Source organism: Euwallacea fornicatus, chromosome 33, assembly GCF_040115645.1.
Source record: "Euwallacea fornicatus isolate EFF26 chromosome 33, ASM4011564v1, whole genome shotgun sequence".
Classification (NCBI taxonomy): Eukaryota; Metazoa; Arthropoda; class Insecta; order Coleoptera; family Curculionidae; genus Euwallacea; species Euwallacea fornicatus.
In genome coordinates this window covers 1,348,521-1,373,215 of record NC_089573.1, presented here as the reverse complement: position 1 = coordinate 1,373,215, position 24,695 = coordinate 1,348,521, and the positions used below count along the sequence as shown (strand labels likewise).

Genomic DNA, 24,695 nt, shown 5'->3' with positions numbered 1-24,695 from the left:
TGCCGAAATAGCGTGCCATTGCAAACAAAAATAAAAATTTATATTCTATATATGTAGACGTTTTTTTTCGAAAACCGAAAAAATTTATTAGATCGATTAACATTTTTTTCAGCGATTAATGAATTTTTTCTCTTGATGGTTGTCTCGACAGCCAACAAGTTAATAGATTAGAGAATAGGTTTATTACAAAAATTTCGTAATCGTAAGACATAATTGAACAAAAATGTCTTAGTTTCAACTCTGTCAAAAAAAACTAATGGGGAACATTAATTTAACATGAGCAAAAACGCCTAATTTGAGAACGCAACGGTCAGATGTAACAAACGAGGTGCCGAAACGTAGAGAATGAACCGTCCTTTAAAATGGTATATCACTTAACCCTCTTTACCATTTATGATGTTTGAGAGCAAGTCCCTGGGGTGTAAAGGGTGGAGAGAGGCGCAGCGAGGTCTACATAAAAATTGTTCCCCTTCTATAACTAAATCGGCGTGGTCCGGTGACTTCTTAAAAATCTACCCCGTTTCGAGATAATAGGGGTGGGAAGTTTTCAAGTTGACGCCCTGTATAAGGGAAGTACGAAGAGTATAATTAGTTCTGACCGGTAGCAACCTCGTTTAAGTCCATAAACCGAAGAGAGAAGTAGAAGAAATTCCACGTTCATCTACTGAGGGCTGATGAAAACTGCAAACAATATATCACACATTTTTGAACATCTGACGCTGTTGACATTTTTAAAGATGCAAAACGGTTCTTTGAACGTAGAGATTCTTGGTTTAGTCTTTACTAGAGTACTTAAGCCGGCTTGAAATGAATGTTTGATTTACCTGAACGATTTCGTCATCCACGAACATACATCATCATTAAGCAGCTCTAGATAATTTCCGAAGAATTATCAATAAAATAATTTCGAACATGAATTGTTTCCAATCGAACTTCGGTTCATTCCTCGTGCACCATTCAACGCCGCTGAAAACTTTCATTCACACTGAAATTTCTGCTGAAAACTTTCATTCACACTGAAATTCCTGCTGAAAATCGTGAGTTAATTTCCGGTTATTTAGATTAAGGCAACTTACTCGTATCTCTCGACACAGTGGGACAATTCACCAGGAAGCCTCTGGTAAAAATTAATCTTATCACTCAGCTCATTTTAAAATAATAATCCAAGGATACCTGAGCTTACCTGCGTGGGCAAGTTGAATGCATAACTGAATTTAAAAATATCGAAATGCTCATGACGATTAAATTTTTTTTTTTAATCTAACTTTTATGTGCTAATGAAAGAACTTGTGGAGATTTAAATGGAAATCTGATGCATCTATTTGACGGTAATTAAGCATTTTTTAGTTTAAGATGCGGTTTGAATATACGTACTAAAATCGTTTAAAATACCTTAATTCGTCAGCAGTGATATTTATTTTTCCTATGCCGGATCTTTAAGAAAACACCAGGGTTATAATTTTCCTCATTACAAAGGCGGCAATTACTGTATTATCAATGGAGAAGGCTTACGGGCATTTAAAAATTGACTAGCTACTTCTATAAAGAACAAGATTATCGTTAAAAACAATAAATTACTCTCTGCGGTGACTCTCCACGAGATCGACTAACTTAATCTGCTCTTAGAGGTTTATATTAAGGCTGCGGACAAGTTTTAATGTGATTTCTTAGTTGGGTAAATTTCCCTTCAAATACATTATTATTTTATTAAAGTTCTTTCTAAAGAAAAGAAATATTGGGTCGTTCGATAATCAATGTCGTTTTACTCTCATAGATGGCGTAATTTATACACGTCGAGTGACAGTGATCTCGTCGCTTATGTCATCATATGCCATTTTAAAGGTTATGTTTCAGACTTTTTTCGATCGGAAATTGAACGCGATTAGTAAACGAGAAGTTGTTTAAAATTTAAGTCGAAGATGGACAATCGAAGTGAGCATTATCGACACGTTTTATTATTTCACTTTCGAAAGGGCAAAAGCGCAGCACAAGCTCAGAAGAAATCGCGTGAAGCTTATGGTGAGAACTGCCTTACCGAGCGCCAGTGCCAGCGTTGGTCTTCTCGCTTCCGTTCCGGAAATTTTAATATCCAAGATGCACCACACGCTGGACGCCCAATCGCCATTGGTGACGATAAAATAAAGGCCTTAATCCACGCTAGTTGTATGACAATTCGAGAAAAGTTGAACATATCGAATTCAACCGTTTCTCTGCATTTAAAAAAGCTCGGGTACGTTAGCAATCGGATATTTGGATTCCTCACGAATTGAAGAAAATTCACCTCACCCACTAACATATGCGATTCTTTGCTGAATCGTAACCAAAACGACTTACTTCTGAAAAGAGTCATAACGGGTGATGAAAAATGGATTGTCTACGATGACGTAGTCCGAAAACGATCGCGGACCAAACAAGATAAACCTGCGCAATCGACGTCCAAAGCCGATATTCATCAAAAGAAGATTGTGCTATCTGTGTGGTGGGATTACTAGGATATTCTTTATTTCGAACTGCTTCCGAGGAACCAAACTATTGATTCGAATGTTTACTGTCGTCGGCTATCGAAATTGAAGGAAGAAATCAAAAGAAAACGTCCTGAACTCGCCAATCGCAAAGGGGTCCTGTCCCATCATGATAACCCTAGACCCCAAACGTCTTTAATAACGCGTCAAACATTTCTGGAACTAAATTGGGAACTGATACCTCATCCACCATATAGCCCTGACTTGACACCATCAGATTATTATTCGTTTCGTTCTTTTCAAAATCACTTGAATGGTAAAAATTTCGATTCTGATCGAGCCGTTAAAAACGAGTTAAATCAATTTTTTACTTCTAAAAATCGAGGCTTTTTCGAACGCGGAATTTTCCAACTTGCCGAAAGATGGCAGAAGGTCATCCGCCAAGATGGCCTCTACATCATTGATTAATATTTATTATTAATGTAAGTATATTCACTTTGAAAAAATATTAAAAAATACGACATCAATTATCGAACAACGCAATACAACTTTGTAAAATTCGGTGTCTTTGCAGCAAAGTCCAAACATTATTTAAATAGAAAATTGCATTGGCGTTCCTTGATATTTTTGCAAACAACTTGTTAAACATAAGGCAAACTGGTCCGTGATAATTCGTTGTGAAAGTTCCGTGTGAAAAAAAGATCACTAACAAGCCTACTTCTGATCGGACACACTCACCGAATCAACTCTGGAGTACCTCTACTCTGAAAGATGGTCCGAGTGGACTATAAATCCACTGGAACCTTGAGATAAACTTGACCAGGTGCCCTGTAAGGCTGGCTGGCCACCGTGACGGCTTCGATATGTAATTTTGACGAGGGTGTCGCTTACTGTTGTTGCAGTTAGAGGCAGTTAAGATAAACATAGCTAACATGGATTAATATTCTGGTGATTCGCTAATAGAGACACTAAAATCTTCAGAAGTAATAAACGTCGACTCGACTCGGAAATGGCAAATGTGCATCTGCTATAAATACCGAGACTTTGGGTCTTATTCAGATAATATTCTTTAGGTAATTCGATTTACTGACTTAAGCAAATCTAGCGCAAAACACATTTTTTTTTACCGTTCATCTTCATCTCCATTTTTCTTGTCTGAACTCAGACTTCAAGCCAAGATTAATTTTATACTTCATTTTTCGACTTATCTATTTTATTTTGGAGCTATTTATCGCAATTTGACTTTTTATTCATTCATTTTATGCACCTGGAACAGTGAATTGCAATCAATGGCACAACCGCAAAGGGAATTCGCGTTCAAGTGTCCATTTTGTAATCATATTATTTGCTGCGTACTCATTGTACAAGGTTTTGCAAAAATACTACAAATTCCAAACTTGAGACATGTTTACCTTAATCGCTCTATTTTCGAATTCTTCGGATTCCATATCAGCAAGCTGCGCTCTGGGGTATTATTATTTTTGGGACGCTCTTTATGCATCAGGAAGCTATTTGAGCTGTTCAAAGAGAAAGTGCTATAAATCGGTTTTTTCCGATTAAAGTTTTGCATTCTTGATTCAGTAAAAATTTGAAGTAATAAATGCTAAAAAATCACTTTGCGTCTGACCTGTTCATTTCTCGGTTCCTTATTCTTTATTTTCCCTCAAGTTTCAGCTATAAATTGTACAGGATGTCCCTAAAAATTTGTACAATATCCCGGAGACATAAAGTTCCTGTTAAGCGATTGTATTTGTGCTCAAAATTGCGCTTCAAAAATTTATACTTATGAATGTACACTTCTTCAATATGTGGCAGCAAAACGGTGGTTTTCTTCAATAATTTTTTCCAGTTGATGACGTTGAATGAATTCATTCCAAAGTAACAAAATTTATTTTGATTATTTTAGTACAAAAATTTGGTTTATTTTGGTATCTAAGCTGTAAAATGAAAAATACCCGAAAAATTTCGTTACTTTTGAGACATGCGCACGTCGACAAATTGGCGTTCTTCTGGAAAACGGTTCGATTTGCCAACATCAACCACGAGTGTCCGTTTTTCCTTAAGTGCACCGGAAACCCAATAAACGACGTAGCGGTCAAAAAGCCCAAGACCTTAGAAGTTTAGGACAAACGTGTTGGGGTCGCCTCCCCTCCGTCCGCCTAAAGATGTAGGAAGAAGTGGTAAATCCCCTCTTATTAGCTTTGGTGTGACACGTGAGCGATCCCAAATCCATTAGATGTCATCAGCTGCATGGAAAGTTATTTAGAGAATACCATCCTCGCTATAAAATTTCGAAGGGTGGTATATTCGCAAGGGTAAGTTTTTAGAAAACAATTTATAAGCATAAGCGCAGCCTTCTAACAAGAACTTTGTTTCGCGGACGTCGCCGCTAGGCCCAGAAGCACCCTGTATAATCCGGAATCGGAAAAAGCTCCATCTCTAAATCCCTAGATTCTAGAATGCTTATTATATCCTTTAGTCATGGGTCGAGGGTTCCAATGCGATTTTTTTCTTTAGTAAAATTCCCTCCAAAGATTTAAATTGGAAACGGAGCCTCTCGTCAGATGATTGACTGATGGCTGCTAATTTAAAACCTTTCCTGAAGATAATGACGTCAAAATAATTATAAGCTAATGACCGTATATGAAAATTGTGCCGCTTCCAAGGTACCAATTTTGCCACAAATAAACGTAATGGTGTTGCCCGTGCAGGCCGAATTTGTTATCCTTTTAAATATGTGCGTTCCCAATATTAAACAATATTATTTACGTTCCATTTTCATTAGTTTCCATTTGTAAATAGGTTAAGTTACAATTTAAGGCTCAATAGGCCAATTACAGGCGTCTCTTGTGCAGAGCGCTCCAATAAAATTTTACAGACAATTATTTATGTCATTAGTTGTCAAACTGGCCGGCAAACTTCTCTAGTTTAAAGGCAATTTTTTACAATTAAATAAATAAAGCGTTGAAAAGCAAACGCCGTTTGGGCGGCTCCGACTTCGACTTCCGAGATCTGCAGTAATTAAATCTACTGGCTGCGACTTGAGGATTTTTTTTTCTTTTTTCTCGAGATATTGAGACGTTTCGCGGTTAAAGTGGTATTCTAGTTCAATTCAAATCAGCTCATTAAATGAGGCTATCGAGTCCTTCCTTATTGCTTTAGTTAATCTTCTAGCGATGTACGCGACAGTGTCCCGAGGTGCAGCATCAAGTTATGGTCCCAATTTCAATAACCGCCTCTCTCGTCGCAACTTTCCCGGCCAGTGAATAAATCACCTCATAAAATGGAGTTATCAAAGTTGACAAGCCATACTAAAATATTTCCTTCACAGCTTTAATCGCGATCTTAATCGCTTCACCGTTTCAGGTATTGCTGGTTTACGCAACTTTCCGACGTGTACCTTTATAACGCCCAAAACACATTCTTGCTTCTCGGAGTTATCCTTTGTTGACAACCTGTTTCGAGGACGTTTTATTATTATTTTTTATTTTTTTCGTTCTTTCTGTTAATTTTGAGGTGCTTAATTACGGGCAAATATAAATTTCTCCTCGCCCGAGCTGCTTATAATCAATTTAAATCCGCGCTGAAAGCTTTAATTATACCACGAGAAAGATACGGCCCTTTTAAATTTATAATTTTGGGGATTTTTTTTCTTTTTAATCGCCTCGTAGATACGCCCCTGCGTTCACGCGTTGCGTGACAAAACAAATGACTTTTAAGCTCTAAACAAATGAAAATTGTTCTTAGACATATTACCGACCTGAGCGGTAATTCGACATGAGCTTCGCACGAAGATAAGATAAAGCTATTAATTAGAACATGACGGACGTGCCAGCAAGGAATATCTAATTAGCAGCTTTATGAAATAACTACTGAAATGGATTTAATGGAGGCATACGGTGACATGGTCCTCGTAGACGATTTAGAACTGATTCCACCAATTTTCGGCTGATGCCGGTCCATTCTTCCGTCGCAGCTCCTCTTAGTTCTTCCCCGCACGAAATGTTACGTTTTCCAATTTCTGTTTCAAATTTGACTCAAAGACTTTCCATCACGTTAATGTCTAGTGATTGGAGTCACAAATACACGAGGACAGTTATATCTAACAACCCATTCTCTAACTACAAGGGTTTTGTCTTTAGCATCGTTGTCGTGATAAAATGCAAAACTATTTACGATATTTCATATTCCCGCGCCAGATCTTAAATTTTGGCGTAATATATTAATGTACTTGTGTTTGTCCATTATTCGGTTGGTAAAGAGGGGCTTTCCTGTGCCAGCAATGGACCTTCGCGCCCACACCATTACACTCCCTCCGGCGTGTTTAGTAGTAACCTTTAGATTTTGTTCTTTAAGCTCTTTGCCTCCAAACGTATTTACGCTCATCCACCCCAAACTAATTAAATTTAAATTCCAAATCATTATTCAAGTTGTTTTTTGCAAACTCTTCTTTAATTTTTCGATTTTTCTTACCAACGAACGATTTTTTCGTAGCAATTTGACCATCAAAATTGCGTTTTCTCAAAACTATTCTAATTGTTTCCGGATGAACTTTTTTATTTAAATATTTCTCAATTTCGAGAAAAAGCTTAGGGGCGCTTTATCTGTGATTTTTTTTTTACTTATCTTACAATTCGTTTTTCGTCATCACCACTGAATATTTTTCTTGTGTTTTTTTCGTCGTTTGCGAATCCGCTACCCTTCTTGCATTTTTTTTTTTTTTTTTTTTTTTTTTTTTTTTTTTTATAGGGGAGGGAAACCTTCGAAAGGTACCCGGTCTGATATTCTGGCGACCGAGTTATGCCAGATTTGTCCCTAATCGGGACGCCTACCTACTAAAACTCTCCTCTCTTCACCCTGAGTCCCCCCCCGGAACCGCCGCTAGGCCTTACTTCAGGGGGGGGACCCTTCCTGCGTCTATGATTTGTTGAACTGCCGCTACACTTTTTTCAATTATTTCGTCGATTTTCCTTCCTTATGTTAGCGAATGATTAACTAGCATTCTCGTGAAGTTTTGCCTATCCATCACGCATGTAACTGTGTTAGACGTGATAAAAAGTCCGCCTTAACGCACACGAAAATCTCAGGAATCACAGCAGTCTAATTCTCAAACCTTAATTTGCCGCAAATTACGGTTTAACCAGTTTTGGTGATCGTTTTCGCAATTTTCATTATGAACATTGCCGAGGCATGAATCGTCCTCTCTGAACCAAAAAGGGCCGTAACAAAATATTAATTAAATTTTATTAATTTAGAATAAATTCTTTATAATAATTATTACAAGAAAAAGTTAAATTTTAAAATGTAAAAAACCAAAGGTAATTAGCATTTACAATTAATTTATGACTTCATACACCTTTGAAACTTATCTTCGCATTCATTAATTCATGACAACTGCTAAATCGAATAAGTTTAAATAAAAAAAAACACCATAAATAAATTAAAAAAACACCATAAATAAATTAAAAAATCACCATAAATAAATAAAAAATACCGTTTATAAATTTGGTGCTTGTTCTGAGGTGGAATAAACTCTTAAAATCTGTATGTATCACATAAACTTTGATCTTCATTTGCGCGATCAATTTGTTCGTATGTTTATTTATTTATTAAAAATCCTTCAATTGTTGATTTAACACATTATTTTAAAAACCAGATGTCAAAATATACTGTCGAAATATTTATAATTATTTGTTAAGTTGCAGATGAAATTTATGAATAAAAACCTATCAACTCATGAGGTGTATCATTTTCACTCTGAGCCACCGTGTGTAATTGAAAGGTTTCGTCACATCATAGTGTATTCGACAACAATGTCCCGTAAAAATGTTGCAATCCTCGTTATTTACCATCACAAAAGATTGAAATTGATTTCAAACGAAAGAGAGCAAAAATGTGGGACGGTAATTTAGGGCTCCGCATTTTAGCCGCTAATTCATATAATCCGACAAAGGAACCCACTTGATGAGAGCTCTCTTGTCTTGTCTGACTGTGGTAGGTAGAGCTTCATTCGTTGAAACAACTCGCATAGGTGTAAATTCCCCCGGGTTATGCTAAAAATTACACTAATTGGTATGTTTTCTTTTTCTCCTAATTTAAGGGATTTCTTCGAGACTAACTCACTTTCCCCTGCTTAGCTACTTAGGCCTAAACAGGGAAAAAGTCAAAACATAAATCCTCCCTCTGGAAAGGACGAGCCAAATATTTGTATAGAAAGAACTGCAAATCGCTACTTCCCTAATCCCTTAAGTGAAAATGCTTATTTAGGCTTTCCCCAGGGGATTCCCCAAGCTCGTACGTTATCAGGATTAAATATTTATATTTTGGCGAAGACCAGGTTCCCTTCGACAGCTATTGCCCTAATATTTCTTTACCTAGCGTAAAAGTGTAAATAACAATTTCAAATACATATGTAATAGTTCTGACTGCACAAGTTGCCCGTTGGCTAGCAAAGTTATTTATTTTCCTTTAATACCTTCACAGCGGCCGGTAGTGTATCATATCGGTTTATTTATAGTCGCTAATTGCATAATTTGGCATCAGTTAGCAATTAACGGTAATAATTAATCAAAAGATCATCGTTTTTGAGTGATATTTATGTAAAGCGTCAAACGAAACAAAACATCTAAATGTCCATGCAAATGAATTGAAGTGGTTGCCCCTGGAAAACACTGTGTAATACGTATTTGACTCGAACGGGGCCCTTTTGACTCAATAAATCTAAAGCGTCCGGTTATCACAGCAATGCTCAAACGTGGGCAGACTTTTTACGGTTTAAAGATAACTTACACCTCACGACGTAGATTAATCTTCGTTTTACCTTACGTTGATAGCATTGTTCTATAGTTAAAAGCTCCAACGACAGTAGCTCCCGCTCCTTTACGAGCGATTTTTGACGCTTGTCGTTCGGCCACCAACCATTTCTTTTACTCTCCGACCTTCCTTTCACAAAACACGACCAAAAAGGCAGAGTGTATAAAAGAAGAGTTCAATTTTTTGTAGCAAATTTTAGCCCAAGTCTTTTAAGCCTAATTGACAGGCTAAACACGTGGACTCTCATTTCTTGTTCAATTCCGATACACTGCCACTTCAAATAAATACAACGATGCCAAATCTAATCAAAATTATTACCCGAAATCCCCATTCGTTATTTTATATTTCAATTTTTTCATTTTATTTAGTTAAGTTTCTATTTTTTGTTCCACTTAAGCTCAATATTGTTAACCATCAACGGGGCTGGGCGGTGTTATTTCATTTTATTTTGCTCTATGCTCGTGTTGGTTTGTCAATAGCGATTTACTTCAGCACCTAGATAGGAACTTACCATTCAAACTTCACCAACTCCAAACAACCTCAATTATTCAGCGATCAACTTCCTCTGTTATTACTGCCCGCAGGCCTATTTTCAATTTACGTCCCTTTTTCGCCGCACGTCAATGGCCATTTATTCGATTAGCAACATTTAAATTTCCTATTTAGTTGAGAAACTATTTTATGTCTTTTGCTGTTTTCCGTGTTGGTCACCGTTTTCCAGTTTTCCGCACAGTTCTCTAGATACGAGCATTATGTTCCCATTACATGTAAGTGCATGTGCTTCGTATGTTTCTACCTGCACGTCCAAATGCGTAACAAATCATGGGAAAACTAAGCTAAATAATCTAGTGGAGTAAGGGAAACTACCTTATTTTTACCCCAATTCGAAACACCTAAAGCATAGTCACGTCTTCGGGAAAAACGATCTGCATTCCTAGATGCTTTTGCAGATAATTCGATGACGGTGGCAGATACAGAAAAGCCACTTGAGATGATGCAAACTTCCAAATGCCACAAGAAATGGAATGGAACGAGGAGGCCCCAGGAAAAATTTCACCATGTCGATTTGTGCAACCAATTGAAGCGTCTATCTATACATGTAGATTTTGATGGGTTCAATATTTTCCAATTTTCAACTTAGTATCTCAGGAACTGTGGAGGCTATGAGGAAAAGTAAAGCTCTGAAATATAGGGAGCCAATTTGATACCCTGAGATTTCTTTATGCCCTTTGGATCTCTGGATGGCGGGTTTGTGTCGTTTTCGGAATACCCTCTGTAGGTATGAAATTGAGCGCATGCGAACTAGGAGTGTGGAAAGTTAATGCACGTACAGCAAGCATCCTGCCAAGTCCTTTTTGTGAAAATTTTGAACTTTCCAGCAACAGTTTCTTTTATTTCCCCGTAAAGTTCCTAATTATTTCACAACTTATTGCATTTACCGAACGTTTAAATTCCAATTCAGTCGATTCGTTGCGAAATAACGACATTAGAATGTGAAAAAAAAACCGTGAAATTTTGCAAAAAATAACAGCGATCAAGACTTGCGCCATGAATTGAATGTCTTCCACAAACTACTTGTTTCAGTGAAATGACCGACCTCTGATTTTTAAATTACTCTGTATATTACGAGATCCATTATTAAATTCTGTGCAAAAAATCTGAAGTAACGCACAGGCCCGAACGGTTTCTATTTCATTCTAGAATTACCTGACTCAGTTTAGTGAAGCTAATTCAGGTTATAAAACAACCTTCATCCGTAGCAATAATATTTACTTCTGGATAGAACTCGCAAGATATACTTTCCAGAAATATCTAATCTTCGACGATGAATTGACGATAATAATTGCAAACAATGGCTGATTATAACTGAATTCGATAGCTTCCTTGTTTGAATTCTCGAGTGATTTTTGAGTCTTGGTACGTCCTCTAAGTAGCACAATTCAAGCAGAAAATGTGCGGTGTAGATGTCCTTTTGACTCTTTTCATTGGCGCAACGTTAGCGGCGAAGGAGAAAAGTGAAAACGACTTGACAACAACGTACGTCGAACGTACTTGCGGCAGTACCTTGCTGGGTCATCAGTCAGTCGGTCTATCAAGTGATGTTGTATCTTATTGTCACTTGGTAACTTAACACTTGCTCGTGACAGACTGTTTCGCATCTCTTTATCTCCTTTGAATGAAAACAATCAGTATTTTTGACTCGATATAATGACGGAAATAAATCTAGATTCTCGTACTTCGTAGATTAATTCAGTGTTTTTATCCGCAATAAATATAGTTCCGTATCTCGTATCTATATCGTCTAGGTACCACTATCGTGTATCATTGCTGACAACGTTTTCTTTTCGATATATTGGCAGTCTATGTCGTTTACATAACTTGTTATGACGTCCGCACGACGTTGGTACCAAAATAACATGTCAGACAAGGGTTTTTCTGTCAATGCATATTCTGTTGTTTCACCAAGAAACAAGATTTGCTGGTTCATATTCAATGTTTATCGTCAAGACAGGCTCGTTCTGTAACCAGCCTAATGAATTTCAGCCAAAACTAGCTTAAGTACACGAGATCGGAGATAAGGAGGTGATCCGAGATCAGGTGCCTATCGGCATGACTCGCAGGTTCCAAATAGTATTGTTAGCTCGACGTACTTTCGGTTTAATCATTCAACAACACATGCCGACTAAAAAAAATAAACACGATCCACACCGGTGATCTCGTTAGTGAAATATATTTTTTTCTAGTAACAATTAGCTCTTCTGCGTGTCTGTTTACGATTCCGGTTTGTACCTGCACTGGATGTTGCTCCGTTTTCTTTCTAACTTCGAAACATTTTATCATAAACAAAGGGAATCTTCTACGCGAAGTGGTGGGAGTGGATTGCATTCAAGACATGAATCCTCTCAAATTAAATTGGCAAACGAAAATAATGAATTCCTCAAAAACACACACTGTAACGTTACGAATCAGCGTTGAGTGATAGTTGCATAACTGCGACAGCAATTCGGACAATTTGAAAATAACATTCTCGGTATCCGTTTTTTCGACCAGCGGCTAAGCAGGAGGCCTTTAAATAAATATATAAACCATATAGCTAAAGTAAAACAATCCACGAGTCTAATGACCCTCCGAAAACAAATTACCTATGTCCCAGATATGAGAGTGTAGATTTATTCTTGCTCAGGGTTCAGGCATGCGTTAGTCCGATTACTCTTGTTCCATGCACCCTATTAGCGATTCACTTTGACAGGTACAGAATGCTGATAAGCAATTTTGCAGAAGAGGTAGGACATTTTTTTTCGTACTAAGTGACCTTATCTTACTGGGACACTGCAATCGTAGACGGAAACATGAGTATTAAAGATAAGTGCGTATATATACTATGTAAGTCGGGGCTCCGATTACAATTTTTATTATCCGCAATACTCGGGGTTATGTCATACGGAGAGAGAGAGAAAAAGAGAGAGAGAGAGAGAGAGAGAGAGAGAGAGAGAGAGAGAGAGAGAGCGTTCCGAAACGTTTTAATCCACGAGTGATAAATCAACTTAGGCGTTAATAAGTTCAGATAATAATCGCTCCTGCAAGAGGTATTTAAATTAAAATTTTCGGTTCTCCGGTATTTTAATAGCTGTTAATTCGGTCATTAATTTAGCCTAAATCTGCATTTAAACAAGATTCTCCGACCCTAGCTCCAACACCTTTACATGGAAGCTATTCCGAACGAAAAAACCCGAAGGAAGTAAATATTTGCTTTATCCAACACATCTCATCCAGCAAATTCAATTAAGCCGACCAGATTTTCGTCCAAACAAAAATAATCACCCAAGTCCAAAATTATTCGCTGAAAAAAGTCCTAACCTAGGAACGTGGTAAATAATATTCAAAGGTAAACGACCTGATATCTACACCACTTTGATAAACGTTCTAATGATCTTCATTTAACGCCTGCCGTGAGTGACTACATATTATGTTCAACATTAAAAGCAACTGCTAACAGATGGCAGATTACTTTCTCATCCCGTTTATCTAGTTATTAACTCACGAATTCTGGCTGCAGCTTGACCCAATCCCATTGAAATGCCGCGGAGACTAGCTAGATTTCCATATTCGCTCTTTAAAAATCTGGCGAAACGTGTCGATCAACGACTTGTAAAATGTTATATGCGGTATATTTGAAGAAAGCGTCTCCCGACGCCTGAGCTTGAGCAGGATTTGCACAAAATGGCGAATGCGCCCCCGTGAAATCAAGATCATCGTAGATTTTTTTTTTACAAATTCTCGATTTCTCCGTAAGATACTTTTAAAAAACCGGCGTTATTCCCGTGATGTGTGTGGTCGCTTTCTGCAATCAAAGTCGTCTTGTTTATTAACAATAAATATCCAAGACCACAAATAGTTATATTTTATCTATAGAGGGCAAGACATTGTTCCGAAGCCACGATTCATGAATTATGTCAAACTTTAATCTTGTTTATAACGATTTGGTACAACATTAACGATTTTTTTTTAGTGTCTAAAAAGCCGGAAATTTGAGTTTTGACATGGTGATCTTTCGCTATTTATTTTAAGCGTCGTTTATATTCGCTGATATTGTGATTGATACGTATGTAGGTGTCTAAATATTGAAATTAGCTCGATGGGATGCCACGTGAAATCGCCTATAAAGTTCTAATGCTTATTTAGCAGAGAGTTAAGCAAACGTTACTAAGGAACGTATCCGATTTTACTAGTCAGGGTTATGCACGATAAATTCTAACTACGGTAACAAAGTAAAACGCGCCGGTGTATGAAGTAGTAAAGTGTTCAATATTTGTGTTCAGAGAACACTTTTATAGTTTTTAAATAAATTCATGTTCCGTGCCTGAAACCAATAAAAACGAAAACAAGTAGGTATTAATTTGAGTCTTCAATTAATTCATCCACAGTGACATAGCCCAGACGAAAAATGATAGTCTAACCCATTCAAATGCAAATAGCGCCGGAGGCCTAACCTAAATAAATACTAAAGCAATTAATATCCTTTTTTATGTTTTCGAACCTCCAACAAGGTTTAATGAATTTCCTCCTTAAGAGGCTCTAAATTGAAAACGTTTAACATTTTGACAAGACACGACTGCGGACCCCAGTTTTTAATTTTTATTAGCTATACACTCTCCGTTTGTAGAGGCGGAGATGAGCTGGTCAGACCCTAAATCGTAAACGTTAACCTGGGGCCGTACCGCTTAAACTTCTCCTCGTACCTATACCGAATATCAACCAAATACGTAAATCGGCATTGGTTTCCCCTAACCATTCCGTATTTGTCCAGTTGTTCCTGGCGAAGCTGGAACGTCACGTGCAGCTTAAACAATGCAGTTCACGTCTGAAAGAAACCAACTTGCCTCTGTGATACAACATTCATTCCGAAAATGCGATACGTATGCTGAAACTAATATGTAATCAATTAGTGCGATTGTTTTGAAAGCGTGCAAGTTAATATTTTACTTAAATATGACATTCTTAAGTAACAATAACGTTTATTGAATTTTACGTGCGAGCTAAATGTCATAGTTTGAATGATGCAGTTAAGACAATACGACGCAAAGTATGTCAATTTAAACTTATATAGTCAGCAATGACTTAGCAATTGTTTTTTACTTAATTTGACATTTCATTCAACCAGTTAAATGAAACTACGTAAGAATGAGTCGCCAAACGACGGCTGGTGAAAGAAACTTAATTCTAATCCATTACAGAAATGGATGCAGCCAAATGGACACAGCCAAAATGGTAAATACATGTTCATCAACTGTTCAGCACATCATTGAGCGTTGCAGCAATGAAAATAGAATCGCGAATAAGACTCGGAGGCAAATAGAATATTTACGGAATGCGAAGGACGCTGATTTGTACGAGAAATATCTAATAATTATAGGCACGATTAGTTCATTTCTGAAAAGACGCAACTCAGAAACAATAAGATACGTTTCGAGAAAAAATAACACGCACGCTTGAACAAGCAGAAATACACCCTGTATTGGCCGAAGAAATCGGAGGGCACGACCCCAGCGCGCCAGAGAGTGCATTAAGGAAGATTCAAATTTTTGGAATTCGATGATATTTGCCGATGAAGCCAAAATCAACTTGTGTGAGTCGAATGGAAAAATGTCGGTGTGAAACAGCCCTAATGAAGAGCAAAATTAAAAAAAAAATTAAAGCTACGGTGCAACCCGGCGGGGGTGGATTGATGCTGTGGGGGTGTACGTGATCTGCAGGAAAGTCGGTAGCTAACAGTTTATTGAAGAATTCACGTGAATCGATTCACGTGTTTGGATATATTAAAACACCTTGCCCGAAACGCTCAAAACTTGGTAAATATCGACCCCAAGCACACGTCATATCGGGTTCGCCTCATTACTGCCCAAGGGCCATTAAAATATCAGCCGTCGCCAGATTTAAATGTGGTTGATATTGAAAAATTAAGTGCGTGCTGATCCAATATCTAATAAAAATGAATTAAAAGCCAAAATTACCGAAGCCTGAAGCACCATTACCCCAGAAGAAGCAAGAAAGCTTGTTGAGTGCCTAGGCGCCTGTGCGCAGTGAATAGTACCAAAGGAGGACCGATTAAGTATGAGCAGTGTCATATTAATTTGTGGGAGTTTATTAGTTTTGTTAATTTTTAATTTTGCGTTTTGCATTGTTTACGTTGTGACATTAAAATTGGTGATAACTTCACAAAGAATTTTTCGTTTCTTAAGTGCGAAATTCGTGAGGCAAAACGTGCATAAAGTCCCAAAAGCAAAGCGTAAATTCAGCGTTGTGTCTTTTTGGAAAAACGCTCAGACTCGTCGTTTTGCAATTTTTAAATAATTTTCCATAATAAACTTGGGTATACCGGTTGACCCATAATTAAATCAATATACCATAGTTACTACTACATATAATATAACTATATATGTGTATTATGTACACATAGTTTTATTATCATTATATATTATTGTTATTTATAGTTATTGTAAATTAGGTATTTTTATTTATCTTTTTTCTTAACCGGAGATTGTTTATGAGCACAAAACTGGAAATAAATCACGTTCCTATGAACAAAAAAGTTTTTTTATTGTTTACTTACTATTTAACTGAGTTTGCATTGCATTTTTTACCAAATTTACACCTGTTTTTTTATCATCTAATCGATAGATTTTGAATCGCAATACGTAATTGAATGTAGGTTCGAAAGGCTTTTAACTTGAGGTGTCACTTGCTCCATGTTTAAAAAATCAGCCATTTTGTGCTACCAGTGACCTAAGAAATATTAAAAAATAACCCCAAAAGGGGGCATTTTTTCCCCTACTTAATGCTGTTTTTGAGTTTTAAGAAAATTTTTAAACTTAACAGGACGAGTGACAATTTTGGACAGTACCGTAAACGGTCTTGGGTGCTGGGTCTTTGCCATACACATCCTTAACTTCGGCTAAACATTACTGCTAAACAAACTTATGATTTAAATCTGGAAATGTTCCGACAAAATGGTGGACGGAAAAAAGAGGCGGAATTGTCGTGTCTGCCTTGTTAAGCATGGCGGTTTATTATAACGGAATTGTAGGGATTATCGTTCCATTTATTCTGCAGTTGTATTTGTATTTCGGTTATTTTCGTCATGTGTGTGCGTTCGTATGGTAATTACATGGTAGGGTGGATTGTGTAACTAGTTTTTGGGGTGCCTTATGTTTGTAATTAGTCTTAGTGCAATCCGTTCCGTTGTTTCGATGTATCGTTTAGCTTTTTCTGTTGCTTTTGCCTGTAGTATTTGTCCATAGTCTAGTAGCAATCGGCAAATGGATGTGTGTACATCTGCCACAGTTTTAGTGCTAACTCCTTTGTCTTGCATGTAAATATTCGGAAATTTTTTGTCCTTTTAGTAATTTCCAGTCTGCTATTGCGTAAGTTTTGTAAATTTCATTTTTTTTTGTCGATTATTATTCAACGGTACTTAACGTCGTTCTTCGGTTCATTGGTGTGTCCATCTGTTATTATCGTTGGTAAACCGGCTTTGATTGGGTGATTTGAGAGTAGGAATTGATTTTTGGTTGAGCATTTGATGTTAATCTCCATTTGTTGAGGCAAAACATGAACGTTGCTGCTAATTAATTATTGGTGGTGGTTGCTTATTTACGAGTGTTATTCACTGGTCGATTCAGCCAGGTTGTGACGATGACGCGGCTGGCGATGTGTAATCTCTACGAACGAGCACTTTTGGATAAATCATTCGATTTAGCGAAAAAGCGAAATAAAGACCTGCAGTGAAGATTCGGTGTTTTATTTCTTCTGAATTGCAACAATGTGGACACTTTTCAAAATAAATATTAATTCAATTAGAAAAAAAAATGTGTTCTAGAGGCAGGTTAGTTTCTCTTAATGTCGACTGTATCTCTGTGCGTCTGTAAATGTTGAGCATTCAATTTGCTTTATGTTCAACAACAGAGACGGCTCCCAGAAATTTGTACAGTATTCTCTGAACACCTTTACGACGATACGTTCCATTAGTGGTATACTGGAGGTCTCAGCTTATTCGACGTCGTGCTGCGTCCAAATATGTGAATAAATTAACAAAACTGATCACTTCAAAACGTACGTGGTGCTGATGTATAATTCTTTATCATGTTCTAACGAAATTCTGTGCCGATATTTATTTTTCTTTTCCTATAAATAAATTCATATTGGCCACTTCTACATGGCATAGAGTTTTTGCGCGGTGAATGTCATGCACCAACAGTGTCAGGTATCTTGGTAAAACTCTGTAACTCAGAAATTGAGGTTTCTCAAGCTCGCGTTTAAGCCTAACTTGAAATGCATGCAGCTCTTCGTCGAATGCTGCGCTATTACCGTTCTACTTTTATTCACGTCTCTAATCGAAAATGAGCAATTCTTCTTTTTAACGTTAATGTCTCCATCGAGACGAGTTTTTTCATGTTTTTCATTCAACTTTTTTAAAAATTTTTCAAACGCATTTTTCCTAATTCACCTCGACTTTTGTTGAAATAAAAAATCCTTTTTGCAGGGGACGTTTTAACGTTGTTGATTTAAATCAACTTACGTTAACCAGCGGCGTGCAATGTAATTATTCAAGTCGGTCATTTTAGAATTTAAACGTAAACGAGTTAATTCCATTTATTTCGCATTTTTCGCATATTTTCAGTTCAATTCAGCAGCTAAACGTTCAATCTGAGAAATTTCCCTCTTTAAATGGCATCGTAACGTGGCTAATTTAACTAAATTAATATCGGCACTGGTGTCGTGTTTTAATTATATAATTTTTAACTTCGATTCAGGTTAACGTAGACATTAAAAATTTAATTTCCAAGATTTTCGTTTTCCCTTTGTTATTTTAATTTTGTTTGCATTTGCACAAGGGACAAATCACATTCCCCTGTCCAAAATGTTTTTTGGCGGTTAAGCTAGAAGAGGAGATAAGAAGTTATCTTTACTGACGAAACTTGTTCGTTGTTTTTCCTAGACGATACTTTATCGAAATTAACTTAATTAAACTTATATGAAGGCGCAGGTTAAAATAATCGATTCCTGATCGGGCGTTTTTAGACCTTAACGAAAATTAGCATAGGGGTCAGAAATGTCTTGTTCAAAGTCCCTTTGATTTGTATTAGCGCACGTCGTTCAAGAATTTGCTTTCTGCAGCGGACTGTTAAAATGACTCCACGACCTAAAGCTAAATGTCCCACGTTGTAACCTGAAGTAACCCGATATTCGTTATATTAATTCCAGTATTATCACATTTTATAAGCACGTAGAATTACAGCACAAGATTTAGATAACCATTAAATGAAAAACAAACAAATGCACATTGTTCAGCACCGCGTGAAGTTCCGAATACGGAAATTCTTTGATGGTTAAATCACGTGAAGTTTAATTTTGAAAATTCACTATTCGGAAACGGTGCAGGCACTCATCTCCTTCTTTTGCCCCTCGTCACTCGCCCGTTTTCAATTGCCATTCGTTCTAATCTTCTTCTCTCTTCGTTATGTCGCTAATCCTCGTTCTCTTTTTCGTCTATGAACACGTGAAGACTGCCGCATTACTAATTGTTAATTATCCTAATTGCAAAAGAATGCCACAAATATCATATTTTACAAACATAAATGAGGCGTGGCAAATGTGTGAGCTCTATTGGAACGGTGACATTTCTTATGAAACGAATTGAATTTTTCACGGGCACGCAGTACATTAATAATAATATTTTTTTGGCAACAGAAGACTTTCCAACGTTATTTTTAAACTTATCATATAGTTAATTTGAGTAAAAGCACTGCCGCACAACAAAAAAAAAAAAAAGAAAAAAAGTACAGTTATTGCTCCAATCGTCCTTGGGATATGATACTGACTTGACCCGTTGATTATTAAAGGATTCGAATAATCGTTTTTCTCTTCTAGATGATTAAGTGTAAGTCCCTATTAAGCAAATGTTATTACATAGTAAAATTAAATTCCCCTTGATGTCTGGCGAAAACATGGGCTTGCGGTCGGATAAACAATTAATCCGACGTTCAATTGATTTTTGTGGATTGAGCAAGTATTAATTAGAATGAAACCAACGAACCAAAACAATCGAAATTAGACGTTGATCTTTGGTTCCAGTGATTTTTCGACAACAATGTGCGCTACCGTGTTTTTACGAAACACCGCAATAGCCGAATTTAGGTCAATTTTAGTAACAGCATTAAGGGAACAATTCGGATAATCGCCATGGTAAGCGACCTGCTCAATGTCACAGAAGTAAAAGTAGTTGTTCATTGTTGCGATCTCCCTCATGTTTATTCATGATTTGATACAATTAATGTAATAATGAAGCAAAAAATTTTGCTAAGCATACGTGAGCCGAGTCGCGTATTTGTTTCGAAGCTAAAACCTACGCATGGCCAGTGACGTACGAAGGGGGTCGCCTCGAACAATTTTCTGTGACGTGGAAGTAGCTGGTATCGGTAGCATGATAACACGGAGATAATCGGAGAAAAAGCCGAGCGTTGAGTCATTAGAGAAGTATTTATCCTTCTGGATGGAAAATGCGGGCAGGTATCGCTAATGCGTCCAATCGCGTGAATAACTATCAACACGAGGCTGACGTTGGGCTTAAAAAGGTAAGCGGGATCGGCGCGCGAATAACCAAACTGTCAAAAATTGCGGCGACAATAAAGCTTACCTGAGATTAGCGAATTGGAGATTTGTGCGCAGTTAACAAGTTAGGTAACAGGGACGATACTATAACGCCACAGAAACGGTCGATTATGCTATAAATAGTACCTAGTCGTTATATACATATGTGCATATGCTTTGCGTCGTCTGTGTTGTGTCTGGAGCGCGGAAAATCGACCAATTAAATGCCCCTTGAGTCTCCTCCAGGGAATCACCCACGTTTTCGCTGGACAGCTTCCGGAAATGTACGTCCATAAAATTCTTTGTTTTACTACTGCCCTGTACGAAACCCTGTCAGCGGTAGGCTAATCACCCCTATAAATAATGACCCAATTTCAAAACGTGAGGCCTCGCGTGTTATTAAGACGAGCCACAATTAATCTTTATTTCAGTGCTGCTTACTGGAAATTAATTGATCAATTAAGGGATATCCAGTGTTTTCTGAGAATTATCAATAGACCTAAAAATCGTCCAAATTTCTGGACAAAATGGCGAAGGTACGCCTTGTGGCCGGTCACACGTTAGTTTCCATGTCGAATTTAAAAAAAGCCAGCGGCCAGCGAGGCAACTATATTCTAAATAAAGCGAAAATGCGATATTGGCAAAGTTTCAAGCCAGCACTCGTCAGTCAAGAATTTTTTTTCACTACTCCACTTGAGGCTGGGCACGGGTCGAATTTTGCGTAATAATTCGGGGTAATGGCCGCTTAAATACGTTTAATTGTTTCCTTTTTATTAATCCGCCTCATTAATTATTATGTCACGCATATAATGCTTGCAAATAACGTAATGTAAAGGCAACGGGATGCGTCACTTTATGCCACAATCGAACGGCTCCTCGTAGCAGGACGCTAATGTCCGTGTGCATATCGATATATCGGAGGTTAAAAATGACTTAATAAAGATCATAAGTTATCTAGTGTTAACCATTTCACACGCTTTCTAATAAACTGGTTCCTCCCTGGCATCTATTTTATCGGCCGTGTTAAAGATGCCCGTTTGAAAGATTTGATCAATCATAATTTCCGATAAACATTCCCATTGCCGGGGCATCTCTGTAATTATTATATATATCTAGATCTTCCCAGTCATCCCGTTAATCTGGCCTTCCTTTCTCCTCGACAGTTTAAGGCAAAAAGTAAATATTTTTCTGTGCACGACTTACGAAATTAATATGAACATTTGCGACTATTGCATGTGGAACCCTGCACGTAGCACACCCACGTAAGTCTTTTCAAGATATCAAATATCTAAAAATTATATTCAAATTGTCGCTTTCGTTTCAATCAAATGCTTTTCCGATTAGATTGGAACCGCCAAAATTTATGTATATTCGCGCGGCTGGGAGCATGTGCAGTATAGAATATACTAACTTTCCGTACGACATTTACGTAATATCACACATGCGGGGTGTCGTATGGCCGAACCGATAATAGGAAAACTCATATAAATTTCAATATCGTCTAATGTTATTTTCCTTGTTCGTTCTTAAAGGGGAAAATCGCATCAGACTTTTTCGAAATTATCTCTGTGAGGGACTCGCGTGCAAAATTTGAAAAATACCGCTCGCGCCATTTGCGAGACATTTTGAGAAGCCTAAAACCTGCAAGCACAATGCCGTCCTAACATCTTCCTCAATCAAGCCACCACCAACAAAGTAATGTTTTTAATAGTATTAGTAAACAATAAATAAACGTTCCTAATTCTATTTATAAATTAGTAAATGTTCAAATAGTTCCGACTGCTTTCAATGTAGTACCATTTAATCATGTTTACTTTCTCTGCTACTATGTAGGACATTTTTTTAAAAACTTTAATAAAGATAGAATTGTTTTCATAAAACACATTTGCATGTCACAGCAGATAATAAGGCGACAGTTGCTGGTGGTTTAATTGAGGAAAATATCGGGGTAGCACTGTAAGTTGGCAGAGTTTAAAGAAGATTTTTTCAAAATCCCCCACAAATGATACGAAGGACATTTTTTGTATTTTACATGTGAGTCCCCCATAAAAGGACCTTCCAAGAAGTCTAATAAACTCTGCCCATAACGAACAGGGCAGGTGACATTAGATGGTATTGACATTCACATGGGTGTTCCTATGGTCGGTCCGGCAGTGCAACACCTTATACGTTCATTTTAATTATTATCGCCAATAACAACAGTACCGTCCGCAATGGCGTTTTTCAGTGCTTTTAATAATAAGTCTCGCTTTTCTAATCCATTCGAATTGCTGTCATTTGCTCTGGTTTTGAAAAAACGTGTAAAGAGCTTTCGAGTTTTTTTCATAATGGGAAGCTTGTAGTGGGAATTCCCTACAAAGAACCAATACAATAAAAGCGCCGGAGTCCTTTGACTTCTTGCAAATTTCAGGAGCACCCTCAAAACCGTAATAAAATTTGGAAAAATGTGCCACGAATTCTTCAATTTTCAAAAATCTAAAACTATATCTAAATAGGTTTAAAGTTGGCAATCCCTGAAAGCAATGGATAGCATTGACGGCCCAAACATTTTTGGAACTTCTGCAAACCTCAAAACTGTGTTCAACAGCCGCACGTGCAAGAGTGGACTGCATTATTTGTATTATTCTAATTAACGAATTGCTCTCTCGTTAATGATACAGATTCAAAAATCCGATTTGATTGAGGGACAATGCGATCCACGCTCTTCGCGAAAGTGCTCAAATTATTTTACATTTTATCCGCCCACCAAAACGAAGGTTTTAACAACGAAAGAAAAAAACCATAATACGATATCAAAAAGACGTCTACAAACAATTAATTCAGTACTTTAATGTTGATTTAGATAGGAACCGGACACAAGTTGGTGATTGATCGTGTAATCATGCTGTGTTGAGTTCTTGCAGTAACTACTTTGTCATGGCAACAAGACGAATGTTCTCGATCCGACGAAGACACCAATGGAAGCATGGCTTGATTTGGTCCTTTATGAGCACCAAAGTACTGGTTACGATGGCTTCCTAAAAGGTCCATCCATTTGCTGCACGGTTATACTTTGACAAAAAAGAGGTGAATTCATTTATAAAATGAAAAATCATTATTCTTTCATATAAACTTCATCGCCTTCAAAGTACTCCCCAGTACACTTATACCATGGGGGTCGAAACGGTACCACGGAAGCGGTCTGGAGCTTATTGAACAACTAGAAGTCTAATGATGCTAAGTCTGGCGAATACGGTGGATCGGAAACGGTATGCGTCGAGTTTTAGACAAATTGTTGTTGAAGAAACAGTTCAGAGTGGAACGTTGCATTTTCGTGAAAAAAAAAGAGAATTGTCTACCCATAATTCTGATGTTTTGAGAAGAATAGCTTTACGCAGTCGACGCACATCGTTCAAATAGTATTCCTTGTTAGCAGTTTGGCCTGCCGGAAGAAATTTATGACGCACGTCACTGGAATATTCGAACAAAATCGTCAACATGATTTTGATTTTTGAACGACTTTGACACAGTTTTTTTTCCACTTTTTGCACAATATCCGCCGAATCGGCCTGTTGTTTCCAAGTCATACGCATAGATCTAAGTCTCATCTTCTGTAATTGTGCGTTTCATCACATCCCGGTAGTCAGAAATCGTTGTTTCACAAAATTCAACGCGACTTTTTTTTCAAAAAATTGAGCGTTTTTGAAACCCTTCGAGATTTGGTGCATTTGAAGGACAAAACATCTTTGTAAATGTTTAGGGTCAATCTAACTGAAATACCCGTGGTATCAGCAAGGTCTCTTAATTGTCAATCGACGCTTTTGGAGTACCAAATATTTGATTGATTTCCCTGACGTGGCTTTCATGGATAAATTCGATGGTCGTCCTGGCCGCTGTTCGTCTTGAACCCCTTCGCGGCTTTCTTCAAGATGTTTGATGACTTCGTGGTACCCGCGAAGTTTAAATAGAACATTCACCTTTTTTTCTAATCACTGTAGTATACAGGTACTTGCTTCCCCTACGTTTTCGAAAATCCACACGCAAGCACTGTAGCATTCGCCCTCTTAACAGTTCGATTTGATGGAATTAATCACGTGAGAGGTCTGAATTGGGGCAAGAAATTAGGTTTTCCAAGGTGAGAGAATTGTTAATTAGCGGCATACCATGAGGATTAAAATGCCATTTCATATGCAGGCGCTCTGCAACGAATTTCGAAAGCTCTCGCAGGTGATTATTAGCTCCAATAAGATTAGTACCTCAATCACTCCAGATTTCGCGACAGGTACCGCGATG

The 24,695-nt window shown here is 37.4% G+C and overlaps 1 protein-coding gene and 1 long non-coding RNA gene across 2 annotated transcripts in view; one reads left to right on the top strand and one right to left on the bottom strand.

The window, feature by feature from the left end:
- LOC136348522 (uncharacterized) overlaps window positions 1–20,540 on the bottom strand; it is a 28,224-nt gene extending 7,684 nt beyond the window's left edge. The window contains exon 1 of the long non-coding RNA XR_010733673.1: window positions 20,470–20,540. This is a non-coding gene — a long non-coding RNA (uncharacterized lncRNA). The remainder of the gene's footprint in view (window positions 1–20,469) is intronic.
- The window catches only part of LOC136348516 (fibroblast growth factor 3-like), an 82,372-nt gene that overhangs the window by 20,224 nt on the left and 37,453 nt on the right, over window positions 1–24,695 (top strand). The window lies entirely within an intron of this gene.